Genomic DNA, 14,315 nt, shown 5'->3' with positions numbered 1-14,315 from the left:
TTTCCAGTAACTATTTTACATGCTACAATAAAGTGAAGTCCAGTGCCCTTACCTTTATAAGCTAAAGCAGCATACAGTCTGTCAACAAGAGTAAGGTGGTTTAGTAAAATTAGATTGCTCTGTTTTCAGTCACTGATTCAGTGAAGTTGGCTGAGTATAGAATTGACTCTTGGTTTTTGGTTGTTCTGTAGGTGATGGATGATACAGTGGCAGAATTAAGGTAACTTAGGTGACAAACTTTTCCATACTTTGTAATGTTTGCTTTTTTTTAAGTGTTGCACCTTTGTCCTCCCACTTAAAATTTCCATAATGTTTTTTTTTTTTTTTTTTAAGGCAACTACAACCTTCAAAGGAGGAGGAATTGAGAAACTGAAAGGATATCGACAAGTCTTGACTTGATGAAAGATTTTAGCTGAGGAATCCTGTGTTTAGAAATTCTTCAGAGACAAGGTGGGTTAGGTAGTATCTCAAGTAGAGGAGTCCCTGGTGGACCCTGCAAGCTGCTCAACAGCTCTGGGGGAGCTTAGGTTTTGTGCAGGGAAGGATTAGTTTCTTCCTCCAGGTCCCCCATATGACTCTCTGCCGCCTGCTCCACCCAGCATGGTGGGAGAGTGACACATCGAGGCTTGTAAAGTGGTTTTTGTGGGCTACAGTTTCTAGACCATTGGATAAAGTCTCATTTTCTCCCCAGAGATGCTTCCCCACATGTTCCTGTTACCCTCTTTACTCTCAGATCCCACTGTTTCTTCTCCTCCACCCCGGTTCCCTGCCTGATCCTCCTTCCTCGTCAGTATGCTGGGACCATGCTTGGTAAATGTTTTGAGGTTAAAATAACTACAAATGCTTTAGTAACTAAATAATTATGCCAACTGTTCTTTCTTCCTTGTCTCCCAAAAAGTCAAAGGCACCAAGACCAATAGATCCATAACTCAATCAAGTCGTTATGGAATTTTAAACTTAAACCAAACCAAAGTTAAGATGATGTTGAAGTAAACCATCTCTGGAGTTTTTCTGTGGGTGGAGGGGGAGTCTGTTCTTTGTTTCTGAACCTTCAGTTCTCTTCGCCATCTTGTCCAATTTTGCCTCAGACTTTCCAGAAAAATTTCTACCCTGGCCCAACACAGTCCATGTGAAATTTCAGCTAGACTGGCTATGTTTTGATGAAGCTGGGTAATGAGGTATGGGAAGGAGGAGGCCAGGGTGGAGGAAGGAATGTCAAAATCCTGTTTATAGGCTACTTTCACTTTTGACTAAAGAAAGACTAATAATGTTTTCTACTTTCATTTTTAAATCCCATAGGTAATTGCTGTAAATGGCACAATAAGGGATCCAGGTAATGCAGACCACAAAAAATGGTCAAGACAGAATTTAAGGTCATCTTAAAAATGTGGCCTCAAGAATATTCTAAGACATGGTACCCATGGAAAAAAAATCTTTTAAAATAACAAACAGCCACTATCTGTAATGCAAAAGAGGGTCAAAATAAATTAATTAAGAAGGTCATGGAAAATTGGGAACATTTTAATAGCTTTATTCCCAAATACTTCTCAATCCATCTTTTTATATTAAGAAACCATAGATGTTTTCATTCTGTTTAAAAGAAAATAGTAGAAAGGAAATATCTAGGTGCTGTCCTGCAAATGTATACTTTCAGCCTTGCTTGAAATGTATCAATTAGAAAACATTTAAGCTAACCATGATGTTAAACATAACTTAGTGCCTAGTATAAACAGGGACAAGTCATGTTTGAAATACATGTTAACTTTACCCTAGGAGGCACTTTAGGATTAGCCACCTGCAGCTGTTTTAAAACAACTGTTGCCCAGACTGAGGGCAAAAATGTGTTTAATACTGTGCTAGTTAAGACATGTTAGTTGACATGTTTTCTGACATGGTGCACTTCCAGATGAGGCCTAAGTAATGTGTGCTGGAACTTGGCATGCATGGGAATTTATAGGAGCAGGACATTGTCCTCATTTTTTGACTTGGTTGCCTGTAAAAGGTGTTTCTGTACATTCTTATGCGAAGTGTGTGTAACCCACACACTTTCTGGGTGTGGTGTTCTGTCCCATCTAGTGGCACCAAGACCACTTAGAGAGAGAGATTAATGAGTTTGCTCTACTGCCTTAGCTAATAGTCATATGGCTTTTAGCTCATGCAGTAGAGGCTTATGCACTAAGCTCCAGAGGCCCCAGGTTCGATCCTGCCCACTTGTTGGTGTTACATGTACATAAGTCCTCCTTTATCCTTCAGTATCGAACTGATCACAGCTAATATTACTAAATGAGGGAAAATGAAAGGGAACCTCACTGAAAGCCTAACCCGGGAAAAGAAACATTTTAAAAAGAAGTTTTCACTTAACCCATTGTTCCATGCGAAGGCTGGGTGCATATTAATATATATACTTACATTCATTCACATAAAACCCACCAGCTTGCTTCAGTTGTCTTGACCCTTTTTGTGCATTCAACTTTCTTCAGAGTTTTTAGACTTCTCTAATTCACACTGCTGGCAGGGTAGTTATGGGAACTTGCACTGGTGTAGCAGAGATCTGTTATTCCCCCACTCTGCTCCTGTCATGTCTTTTCCTATCCTCAGCTTGACCCCTACACTGGGGTGGGAGGCAGCTGTCACAAGAGCTCTGATGGCTTTATGCTGTCAGAGAGTTCCTCTCCTCCAAGAGAATTCTCCGCTGGCAGATTATGGCCAGAACTCGGCCCCTTTCTCTAGGGCAGAATCTTGCCCGGAGTCTGCCTGGATCACTCATGAACAGGAGATAGGGATAACTAACTTAATTAATTGGTTGTTTGCTACAAATGGTTCACTCAGCTCTACCCTGCACCAAGGAGGAGCCCCTGACCCCACCCCACCTCATCCCATAGTGGAATAGCTCACCAACATTTTGTACATATCTATCAACACTACCAACAAAATTATCTGGAGCAGAGGGAGTTATTTTCCCTCATCTCTCCAGTGATCAGATAGGTTCCAGTGATGGTGCATATTTTTTTCTTTTCTTATAGTACACAGGGCTGCCACTTACTCAGCACCCCCTAGTGGCCAGAGGATGTCCTGCAGTGCCCTTATGAGTTCTACACAGTCTCTCTTCTGAGTAGAACCACCCTCCACTTGGGGCTGGTTTAACGACTGCAAACAGTCCCACATAATCCTTAACATCTCAGAAATGAAGTTCAGCATTGTAACCCAGGAGTTCACACTTACCTCTGGCTCTTCTGCTCCCCTCACAGAGCTCTTCTCCTGCCACTGTCTGTTCTCGATAGGGTAACCCCTCCTAGCAGTTTCTAATGGGAGCTCAGCCTTCTGGCTCTATCTTCCTTCTATCAACATCTCCCCTGTTCTGTGCAAGAAGGCTGGCTATATACTGCCCTTCTCCAAAGAGCTCCTCTCAGTTGGCTGCAAGAAAGGCCCCATCCTACACTAAAGGCTCCTGGTCCCAGGTCCAGTATACTGGTTTTTTTTCCCCCATCCAACTACTAGTTCCCCAGGACTTCTTCCTCACTTCCACTACAAGGCCATTTCCTGGGCCTTTGTTCATCCCAGCTTCCTGGAACAGGGTCTTCTGGCCTCCTCTGCTCTTAAAAGCCAGTATATCCCATTACTCTGCAGTTTGGAAGGAGCTCATGCACCTCTAATCCCTAATACTGTAGATCTCACTGGGCCTCATTCCTTTGTAGAATTAATGGATTTGTTGTTCAAATAAGATCAGTTCAAAACATTGCACGTTTACAAAGCCTCTTGATATCATGCATATCCATGGATGTTCCTCAATATTGTATGCTAACTCCTGCCATGGGGCATTTCCCAGTGCATCTGTCATTTTGAATATTTCAATTCTCCTGTCTTAAGATCAGGGTGCCTACTTATTAAGGCCTGCACATTTAAATGCAATAGTGGTACGAGTTGGTTTAGCAGTACCACAGTGTCTAGAACAGCATCTGTCAGAGTGGAATCAGTTGTGGATCTCATTCTGGAGAACAGGAAAAAATACCTTGTTTCCTATTTCGGTAAGCTTTCTTGGAACTAAGTAGAACATTGGCCAGCCACAATGATGTGTTTGTGTCCCATATTTGAAGTGTCTAATCCAAGAAGTTACATAATATGTACCTTCTACAGCCTTCGCAACCTTGGCTTGACCTTGTTTCCATTGCCTCAGCTATACTGTACAATTTTGGGTTTCTTTATCCAAGCTGAACCCAAGGTGAACACCGGCAATGTGCTCTGCAATAGATCACAATGATATAACCATGTACCACACCTTTTGGAACAACATGAGGTATCTGGGGCTTTCCAGACCCCGCCTCACACATCCTTACCAGTATCTGAGGATGAATGACATATTCCTTTAAGATATAACTTGCCATGGTAGTTTCCAACATATCTATGGACTGGACACTAACACTCTTAATGCCTCACTTAGTCCTGTGGCCACTGGTACTGCTAGTGCAATAGGAAGGCTTTTTTCTCAGCATTATAGACTCTTGAGTAGTGCCTCACCTTGCACCAATCTACTCTTTTATTTTTGTCCATTGTTCCAATATCTTATTTGTTATGAACCCAGGCACTTCCCCACCTTGAATTTCATTTAGTCCTTCCTGTAGCACCTGTATTAGGAAGCTGCCATACTACAAAGAGGTAATCGCTTTTGATACATTAGGATGATTTTTCCTATTTCATTGATTGCTGCTTCCAGTTCCTTAAACAGCTGTTCCCTGTTATTCTCGCATCCTGAAAACCCTTTGAAGCCCACCCTATGTCTTAATTCTGTTTAACTTTTTATTAACAGATTTTGTAATTGAACGCTCTCATTTTCTGATTTTCTTCCCATAATACTCCTAGTATTATTCCTATATCTCTTTTTATCTCTCTCCCCCTGACTTTTTCCCTTCTCAGGCTACCAATTTTTCTCCAATTCCACCCCATCCATTGAGTGTCTGAAATGTAGCACCACTTTTGTTATCATTTGCATATGGAAGCTCACATATTTTGCATGACAGAACTGTTGTGATTTCTTAAATTCAATACTACAGGTATCATTTGGTACTGTACAATATTATATATGATCTGATGTTCATAAATGTCAGGTCCTGCTTCCATTTCTGAGCATGGTTCATCATCTTGCTTCAATTCTGGAGTTAGGAGGCATTGTTCCTCCAGTATGTTCAGGAATGGTAGTGGTACTCTGCCAATCCTTAATCACATTCACAGAGAAGGTCAAAGTGTCAGATACTTTCCTGGGACAGTAGGTTGACTCCTGGGCAGTAGTCTGATGATTTTCTGAAGTAACTGTAACATATACAGCATGTAATAACTACACGCTATGGTTAGGGTAGCCATTACCATCCCATTTAAACACACCACCCCCACCGTCCCCCATTCCCTGTCCCTGCTCCTGAGAATTGCCTGTGCTGCAAGATTCTCCACCTTGGCTGCAGTCCAGTCTGTACCAGAACACTGTAAATGTCCTGCATGGTTACCGGGAACCATAAGGCTAAGGTGGCATTCTTCCCCTTGTGCACTGCCACCGCTTTGTTCCTCTGCTGTATCCCAAATTTCACAGACCCCAGTGCAGTGGATATTATGCCTCCCACAGTGATCAAGGTCTGAAAGAGAAAACAAATATTCTTGGTTCCCTCTTTTTACATTAGTTGACTCACTTCTGTCCTTCTCCTTGTATGGTTTCACTGCATAGCATGCAGTCATCAATTCACCACCCCTTTTTCATCCCTTACCTGATGGACTAGTCTTGTCCTTTAAATAACAGGGATCTCCTCAAATGGCTTTTGGAAAGCGCTTTTTATCTTGGACACGCTGCACAAGTTCCTGATCTCCTACTTCATACTCCTTGCCAGAAGCTTGGCCATAAAAATATTTTTTCATTTTTCACTGGACTTTCTCTAAATTAAACAGCTCACATTTCTAAACTGCAATTTTATTTTTGTATTTCAGCTCTGAATATATTTTTCAAAAGTGAGAACTTTTTTTATTTTTTATTTTTTTTTTGGCCTGTTAAATGCTATATTTTAGCAATGTTCAGTTTTACTGCCACTTTTATTTCTTTACTCTTTTCTGAGTTTCATCCAACTTAGATATCTGTACCTTTGCTGCTACACTTAAACGTGTTCTTCTGACAGGCAATCTTAGCTGCTGTGTTCATTTTTTCTTATTGAACTTACCAGATATTCTCCTCCCGCCTTTATTTTTAAATCATCAACTTTTTCTTTGAAACTTAGACCTTTTAACACTTGCACTATCCCCAATTGCCTAGTCCATTCCGAGCTCTGCTGTTTCTTAGAATCTGTGCAAACCTTCTTTCAACTTCACGTTACTTTTCCTTAAACCACTCAGATTCAGTTTTTAATTGTGAAATAGCTAGTGAGGCCTTGGGAAATATCCTACTACATTCTGGGGTTGTAAACTTTTTACCTTTTTGCCTGGAGTGACACAGTTTTCAGCCAATATATCTGGCAGCTTTAAGCTTATCTCTATCTTTTATTCTAATTTTTCAGCTTGGCACATTTTGTAGCTGTGACTGCAAAGCCTTACTGCATATACAGCTCTTTAAGGACAGCTGCTTTTTGTTGTCTCAGGTTGTCAATACCCACCTGAATAGAATCCACTACTTCTTTAGGGTAAGAATAGTGTTACTGGGGAGTGGGATCCTGTCCCACACCTGGATACACAGTTCCATACACCCACATTCAAAACTTCAAACAAAAACTTCAGGAAGTAGCATGCACAGTTCCAGAACCTCAGCATCCGTCACATGCTTCTTCTAATTTAAAGAATGAATCCTCTTAATTGTAAACACTGTGTGAGCCATTGGTATGGACATCTTCTCATTGCCCTGTGAAGTGTCCCACAGCAAAGGATTAGCCAACTCCACCATATAACCCCCACCTTTCATCCAATCTGTTCCTAAAATTTCCTCAGAAGCATCAGCCACAAGGACATGAGTAACAAAAAAGCTGCCTACTGTGACATCTAAGGGTCTAGACAGCCAATGAGTGGCTCCTTACCCTGTCATTCTGGTCATGGTAATACACTGGTGTGTGACATACTCCACCTGAATTCTAGATGTTAGAGACAGATGCCCCACTAACAAGCAAAGCTTGCTTATGAATGCCTCCTCTAATTGATAACACATTGGGTGGGGGAGGGGGTCTCCCATCACACCAGGGAATGTGGGTAAGAATCCTGGATAACTGGGAGAAGGCTCAATATCTCTACTGGGAAATGGAGGAAGCAGTTTCAGATGGCAGACTGCTCCCCATCCACAAGGTCAGCTCCTAAAGCCTCTGCACCTCCTTCTCTAGTTCCTCGTTATGCTTCTCTACCTCATAAAAGGGGATCCATGGTCATGGCCACTTCCTTTCCCTCGGCCATGCCCTCTACAATAACCAGGGATTCCTCTACTGCCCTCTGAATTGGGTTCTGCCCACTTTCAACCTTGTAATTTTAGTCTCATCCACTGGGTCCTTATACTTACCCTCCAAGGCATGGCAAAAAGCACATTCTGCTTTTTCAGCCAAAGTCTGAACATTAGCACGACTCCTGTCAAACACCATTTTAACTGCTCTCTCACCTCTGGGAGCAGTCCATCTATAATAAGTTGTTGGTAACCTGGATCGTCACAAACTGGATTATTCGTGATCAAAGAATAAGGGAGAAAAAGTTGCTCTTCCTATTCTGCATGGGGCTTGTTAAGTTCTGCTGAACAGCACTGACAGTGGTGATTGCTGCATCAGCTCCAAATAAAACTCTGATAATCTCTGAACACAGGAACTGCCACAGTCCCTGACCTCAATAGCCCTGTGGAATATGCAGCCAAACCCCAGAGCCAATTACCTTCTGCAAAATTCTCTTCCAATCTCCTCCAGTCAGATCACAACATTTAGCCTACTTGCTAGTTTTTGTAGGCCACTTTAACACTCCCTCTATGCCCCTGCTTCTGGGACAAGGACCTATTTCTTTCATTATGGCTGATATCTCCTCTGGTGACATTTTTTTAACCTTCACCTCTGAACATGTACACCCTGATTGTTTGAGACTAGGACATGATTATAGGCTCTACAGAGACAGGCACCATAGGGACCGCTTTAGAGGCCAGATTACTCAAGGAAGGAAAAAGTGGCTTCTGAGGTGGAGCCTTCTCAGACAATACAACACTGTCCACATTAATGCTTTGTCCTTCCAAACTTTCGCTGTCTGATTAAAAGTGCCTGTCAGTTCTGTATGCTCCAATTGCACTGCTTCTAGCTGTGCTTGCAGAACACCTTTCTGCTCCTCAAGAGACTGGGTCTGGGAGGTAACATCTTTTATTGGACCAACTTCTGCTAGTGAGAGAGACAAGCTTTTGAGCCCTACAGGGCATGTCTACCCTGCAATTAAAAACCTGCAGCTGGCCCCTGCCTGTTGCCTGGGGCTTGCAAGGCTCAGGCTGCAGGGCTGTTTAATTGCAGTGTAGATTCCAGGCTCAGGAAGCGGTGAGACCCACCCCCTACCACGCAAGGTCCTAAAGCCCAGGCCCCTGCCTGAGCCTGGACATCTGCACTGCAATGAAACAGCCCCACAGCCTGAGCCTGAGTCAGCTGGCATGGGCCAGCCACTGATGTCTAACTGCAGGTTAGACATACCCACAGAGTTTCAGGTCTGGGAAAGGTTCTCCCAGTGTCCCAGCACAATGCAAGGAGGAACAGATTGTTTAGCATAAGTAGTTAACGCATGTTGTAAGGGACCATTGATGGTATCAGGACCTTTTAATACCTCTGCAGTCAGAAGACAAAAAGAGGGGGTTAGTGGGTTACAAATTGTTGTAATAAGCCATAAATCTAGTGTCTCTGTTCAATCCATGATTTTTAGTGTCGAGTCAGAGTAATGAATTTAAGCTCCCAGGCTCATCTTTTGAAAGTGTAGTGCAAGTTTCCTTTTGAGGATCAAAGATATTATCTCACCCACCTTGTGTCTCTAATATCCAACTACACTACCTTGCTCAAGAAACTCACATTCCTGCGCTTTTCAGTCAAAGCCTCGGAATTTGTAAGACGCTGCTGTAGCTCAGTGATCTTGTCTCTCAGTTCTTCTCACCCTTTTGCATTTCTTTAACTTGAGTTTCATATGTTCTGCATTCCAGTTTCAATGCTTCATTTTGTTTCACAAAAGCTCTGTCACTTTCCAAATCCTGAAAAAAAACCTGTGGCTTTTACCCTCTTCTTAGCAACATTTTTGTTGCCAAAAAAGTTACTTTCCAGCAGATTAGCTACTGCTTCAAGTGGATTCTGGGTTGTGAGGATATCCACCTCTTTATGAGGACCCCCCCCCCCCCCCCCCCCGCATGTCCGGCCAGATATTTATGTATGTATTTTAACAGTGACTCCATTGTCCCTTAAAAATGCTTTAAACCCATCAATACTCTTAGGTTGCAGTCCCTGGGATATTGGGTGTTAGCGCAATCTACAAACTGGCTGACTCACCAGAATGTTGGTTTGAGATTCACTTACTCAGAAGATGAGTCTGGCAAATCTTTATTAAGGCAAAACATTCAGCAAGTGGTGATCAGTTACAAGTAGGAAGGTCATCTGCACGATATCATCATAGTCACTTCAGCACCGGCCAATACAGCTTCAACCTCCCTTTTTTTTAACATAAACTTATTTATAATCTTTTCTTATATATGTGTGTTAGTCTCTCATATCCATGTTACCTCTCCTCCACTGTCAGTAAAGGGTTAGTGTTAGTGTGACGGGTTGGATCACAGAAACCCCCTTGGGAGCTGCCACCTGATGTGCAAAGACTACCTCTGCTCCTGTTTTCCCTTTCAGCTCAGGACTCCAGCACCTTGTTTTGCTGGGCCAGACACTCCCATCTGCTCCAACACAGACCCAGGGTCTGAATCACTTGCCCCAAAGCTGCAAGTTTACCTGAAAACAGCTCACAGAAGTGTGCTTGTCTTTAGCACTCAGATGCCCAACTCCCAATGGTAGGGTTACCATATTGAACAAATAAAAAAAGAGGACCCTCCACGGGGCCCTGGCCCCGCCCATTTCCCACTCCAGTCCCGCCCCAACCCCGCCCCTTCCCCACCCCAACTCCGCCGCCTCCTCCCTCCCACTCCCAGCCACGCGAAAAGGGCTGCCCGAGCGCTACCGGCTTCACGGTTTGCCGGGCAGCCCCCAGACCCTGCACCCCAGCTGGGCGCTTCCCCTCCCAGGCTCCAGCTGCGCTGGGGAAGCGCCGGCCGGGGGCGCAGGGTCTGGGGGCTGCCCGGCAAACCGTGAAGCCGGTAGCGCTCGGGCAGCCCTNTCAAACCCCCGTCCGGGGGGAATTGCCAAAAAGCCGAACATGTCCAGGAAAATACCGGCCAGGCACTTCCCCTCCCGCGGCGGCTCTGCTCCTCCCCTGACTCTTCGGCTCTGTTTAAGAGCTGGGCTGCCCGAGCGCTACCGGCTTCGGGCAGCCCCCTTGCCTCCGGACCCTGCGCCGCTGGAGCCCGGGAGGGGAAGTGCCCGGCCAGCGGCTGGGGTCCGGAGGCAAGGGGGCTGCCTGAAGTCCATAGCGCTCGGGCAGCTTGGCTCTTAAACAGAGCCGAAGAGTCAGGGGAGGAGCAGAGCAGCCGCGGGAGGGGAAGTGCCCAGCCAGCATTTTCCCGGACATGTTCGGCTTTTTGGCAATTCCCCCCGGACGGGGGTTTGATTGCCGAAAAGCCGGACATGTCCGGGAAAAACCAGATGTATGGTAACCCTACCCAATGGGGTCTAAACCCAAATAAATCCCTTTTACCCTGCATAAAGCTTAAGCAGGGCAAACTCATAAATTGTTCACCCTCTATAACACTGATAGAGAGATATGCACAGTTGTTTGCTCCCCCAGGTATTAATACATACTCTGAGTAAATTACTAAATAAAAAGTGATTTTATTAAATACAGAAAATAGGATTTAAGTGGTTCCAAGTAGTAACAGACAGAACAAAGTAAGTCACCAAGTAAAATAAAATAAAATGCGCAAATCTATGTCTAATCAAACTGAATACAGATAAGTTCCTCACCAGTTCCAGAATGCTCCCTTTTACAGGCTAATCCCCTTTTAGCCTGGGTCCAGCAATCACTCACACCCCCTGTAGTTACTGTTGTTTGTTCCAGTTCCCTTCAAGTATCCTGGGGGGTGGAGAGGGTCCTTCCTTAGCCAGCTGAAGACAAAATGGAGGGGTCTCCCATGGGTTTAAATAGACTCTCTCTTGTGGGTGGAGACCCCCCTCCTCCCTCCTATGCAAAGTCCAGCTCCAAGATGGAGTTCTGGAGTCACCTGGGCAAGTCACATGTCCCTGCATGACTCAGTCTTTACAGGCCAAAGCCATTGTCCACATGGTATCTGGCATGTCTCCAGGAAGACTTCTTATGTGGATTGGAGCATTCCAAGATGCATTGTTCTCCAAGTGTTTCCTGATCAGATACTTAACCTTGCGAATTCCTTCCTAAAGATGCTGACCAAATGCCTCCCAAAGCTTACTTAGAAACCAAGCAAGCATACAACCCATATTCTTAACCTCAAGTAGAAAATGATATATATATGTACAAATAGGATGAACAGATATAGTAGACCATAACCTTTACGGAGATATATTATATGGCACTGGCAGCACAAAACATATTCCAGTTATGTCATACATACATTTATAAGCACCCCCTCCCCATAAAGCCTTATGGGGTATACTGTCACAGTTAGTTCAAACCGGTCTTTTCTAGCTTTTTAGTTACTTTATCTTTTTATTTTTCTGCAGTTTCTTACACGTGCATGGGTCTGCTTACGCTGTTAAACGCAATCAGAACAGACTCTTTGACATTCATAGCAAGCTTCTGTCAGGCCTAAATATGCCTTTGCTCCCAGCTGTTGTTACTGTAGCGTGCCTGGGGAGGAGGAGGGTGTCACTATGAAGACTCCCCTCCTACAGTTTCGTTTTCATGCCAAAGTATCTTCATTGATGTTTTCTCAATATCTGGCACTTTGGAGATGTGCATTTGTTTTCCATTAGTGCCTGTATTCATTTGAAGAGTTTGTTACTTCAAATTAAAATTTTAAATGAACCATCAAAACCTCCAGAATGGCCTGTCAAATTATTGAAAGATAAATTGCTTAATAAAAAGTTCAAACTCCTTTTTGGTGTTTCCTCTCTTCTCTCCCACTACCTTCCTTTCCCTCCTCATTTTCCCTCCACTTCCTTCCCTGTAGATTAACTAAGGTGGTCTCCCCCTGCTTCCTCTTTTCCCCACCCCCAGTTAGAATGATGGATTTTCATGTACTTTGTGCTTTATTCAGAACTGAGAGGAGAAAGCTGAGATTCTTCCAATGTAAACACATATATGATAGATGGAGGAAAGTCCTGTTGATTTGTAGAGAGGGGATGGAAACTGAGGTGTGAGGTTAAGAGGGATGGTAGAAAGGAAGGGCAAATTAGTTTTAAAGAATTTTATCATTTTTAAAAACAGTCAGCTGTCTGACAGAGATCCCTTTTTTAAAATTTATTTTATATGTATTTTTCATGTATGCTTAGGGGCTTTGCTGTTTCAGCAGGAGGAAGTGAAAAATCAAAGTACAGGAGTAAATGAGTGCTGAGAAACAACTATAGCGGGATTATAGCTTTGTTTTTAATGTGCTCTCCAGTAGTGTGGGTATACATGCACTCTTTTTAAAAATCCCTTGGCCCTTCCAAATCCCCAGCAAAAGGCTTTACATAATCCACCCAGCTATTCATCCTCACTCTTCCCAAAGGCCTGGGCCAATACAGAAGTCTTGCAGCTGTGAAGGTGAATAGAGATCAATTTTAGGAATTTGCCAAGGTGCCAGTTAGATTTTAAAGCTGAAATCTAACAGACTAGATTAGCCAATTTACTATGTGCCATAGCCAATATTGGAATGGAATTTAGTTAGGATAACTAAATTTATTTAGTAGTGTTAGCTTACTAGGGTTAGTTTACTAGTTTAATGCTAGGTTCTTTTCAGGTCAGTTTTGACCTTGGACAGGATTTCTCAAATCAGGATGCTTGGTGCTCTTAACTAAAAGCACATATGTATGTACTCAGCATTTATAGATCAAGTTTGGCTACAACAAATGTTCTAGCCATATAGTGAACACACAAATGTAGTCTTGCAAGCACTTGTTGTAGACTAGGGTTGAAGCTCAACATATCGTATAACAATACAAATTACCAATGTTTCTTATTATAGTGATTTACGATTATCAATCATTAGTAAGGAAGTTTTATTACCACTGTACTTGGCACTGTCACAACTGCTGCTGGAATACTGTGTCCAGTTCTGGTATCCTCAGTTCAGGAAGAATAGAAAAATTGGAGAGGATTTAGAGAAATGATAAGAGGACTGGAAAACATGCCTTAGTGATTGACTGAAAGAGCTCAACCTGTTCAGCTTAACAAAGATGAGGTTAAAGGGTGATGATTACAGTTTATAAGTACAGTACACCCATGCTATAACAAAACCCTGGGGATCCAAGCCATTTGTTCAGTATAGCCAGGGGTTTGTTATAGTGGGGGAGTGGAGAACAGCTCCTCCAGCCCTGGGGCCACGGCCAAGACAGAGTGCTTCTCCAGCCCCGGGGCTGTGGCAAGGACAGGGACTGGGGCAGGGAGACACAGTTCATCTGGGGCCACTGCTGGGGCACACTTTGCCCTGGTCATGGCCCCGGGGGCTGAGGACTCATTAGTCCCCTGCGGTGGCACCAGGGCTGGAGGCACAGACCCCCTCCTTACAGCCCTGGGACTGGAGTAGCTCTCAGCCTCCCACCACAGTGGGCAGGGCTGGAGGTGGGATCCAGAGACCACGTTCACTGTAGCCCAAGTTTCACTATTGCAAAGGGCGTTATTGCGAGGGTCTTCTGTACCTACATGAGGAACAGAAAATTAATAATGAGATTGTTGATCTGGCAGACAAAGGTATAACACAATCCAGTGGCTGGAAATTGAAGCTAGACTAGTTCAGATTGGAAATAAAGCACAAATTTAAACAGTGAGCGTAATTAACCATTGGAACAACTTAGTAAGCATTTTGGAGGATTCTCTATCACTGGCTTTTAAATCAAGATTGGATGTTTTTCTAAAAGAGATGCTCTAGCTCAAACAGGAATTAATTCAGGGAAGTTCTATGGCATGTATTAGGCAGTCGGTCAGACTAGATGATCACAGTGTTCTGTTCTGGTCTTTGCGATTCCCCCCACATAGATTCATAGATTACAAACATTAGTTAATTTATCCTCACAACACCCCTATGTGGCAGGGAAAAATCA

Source organism: Trachemys scripta, chromosome 5, assembly GCF_013100865.1.
Source record: "Trachemys scripta elegans isolate TJP31775 chromosome 5, CAS_Tse_1.0, whole genome shotgun sequence".
NCBI classification, from domain to species: Eukaryota; Metazoa; Chordata; order Testudines; family Emydidae; genus Trachemys; species Trachemys scripta.
This window is presented reverse-complemented; position numbering follows the sequence as displayed.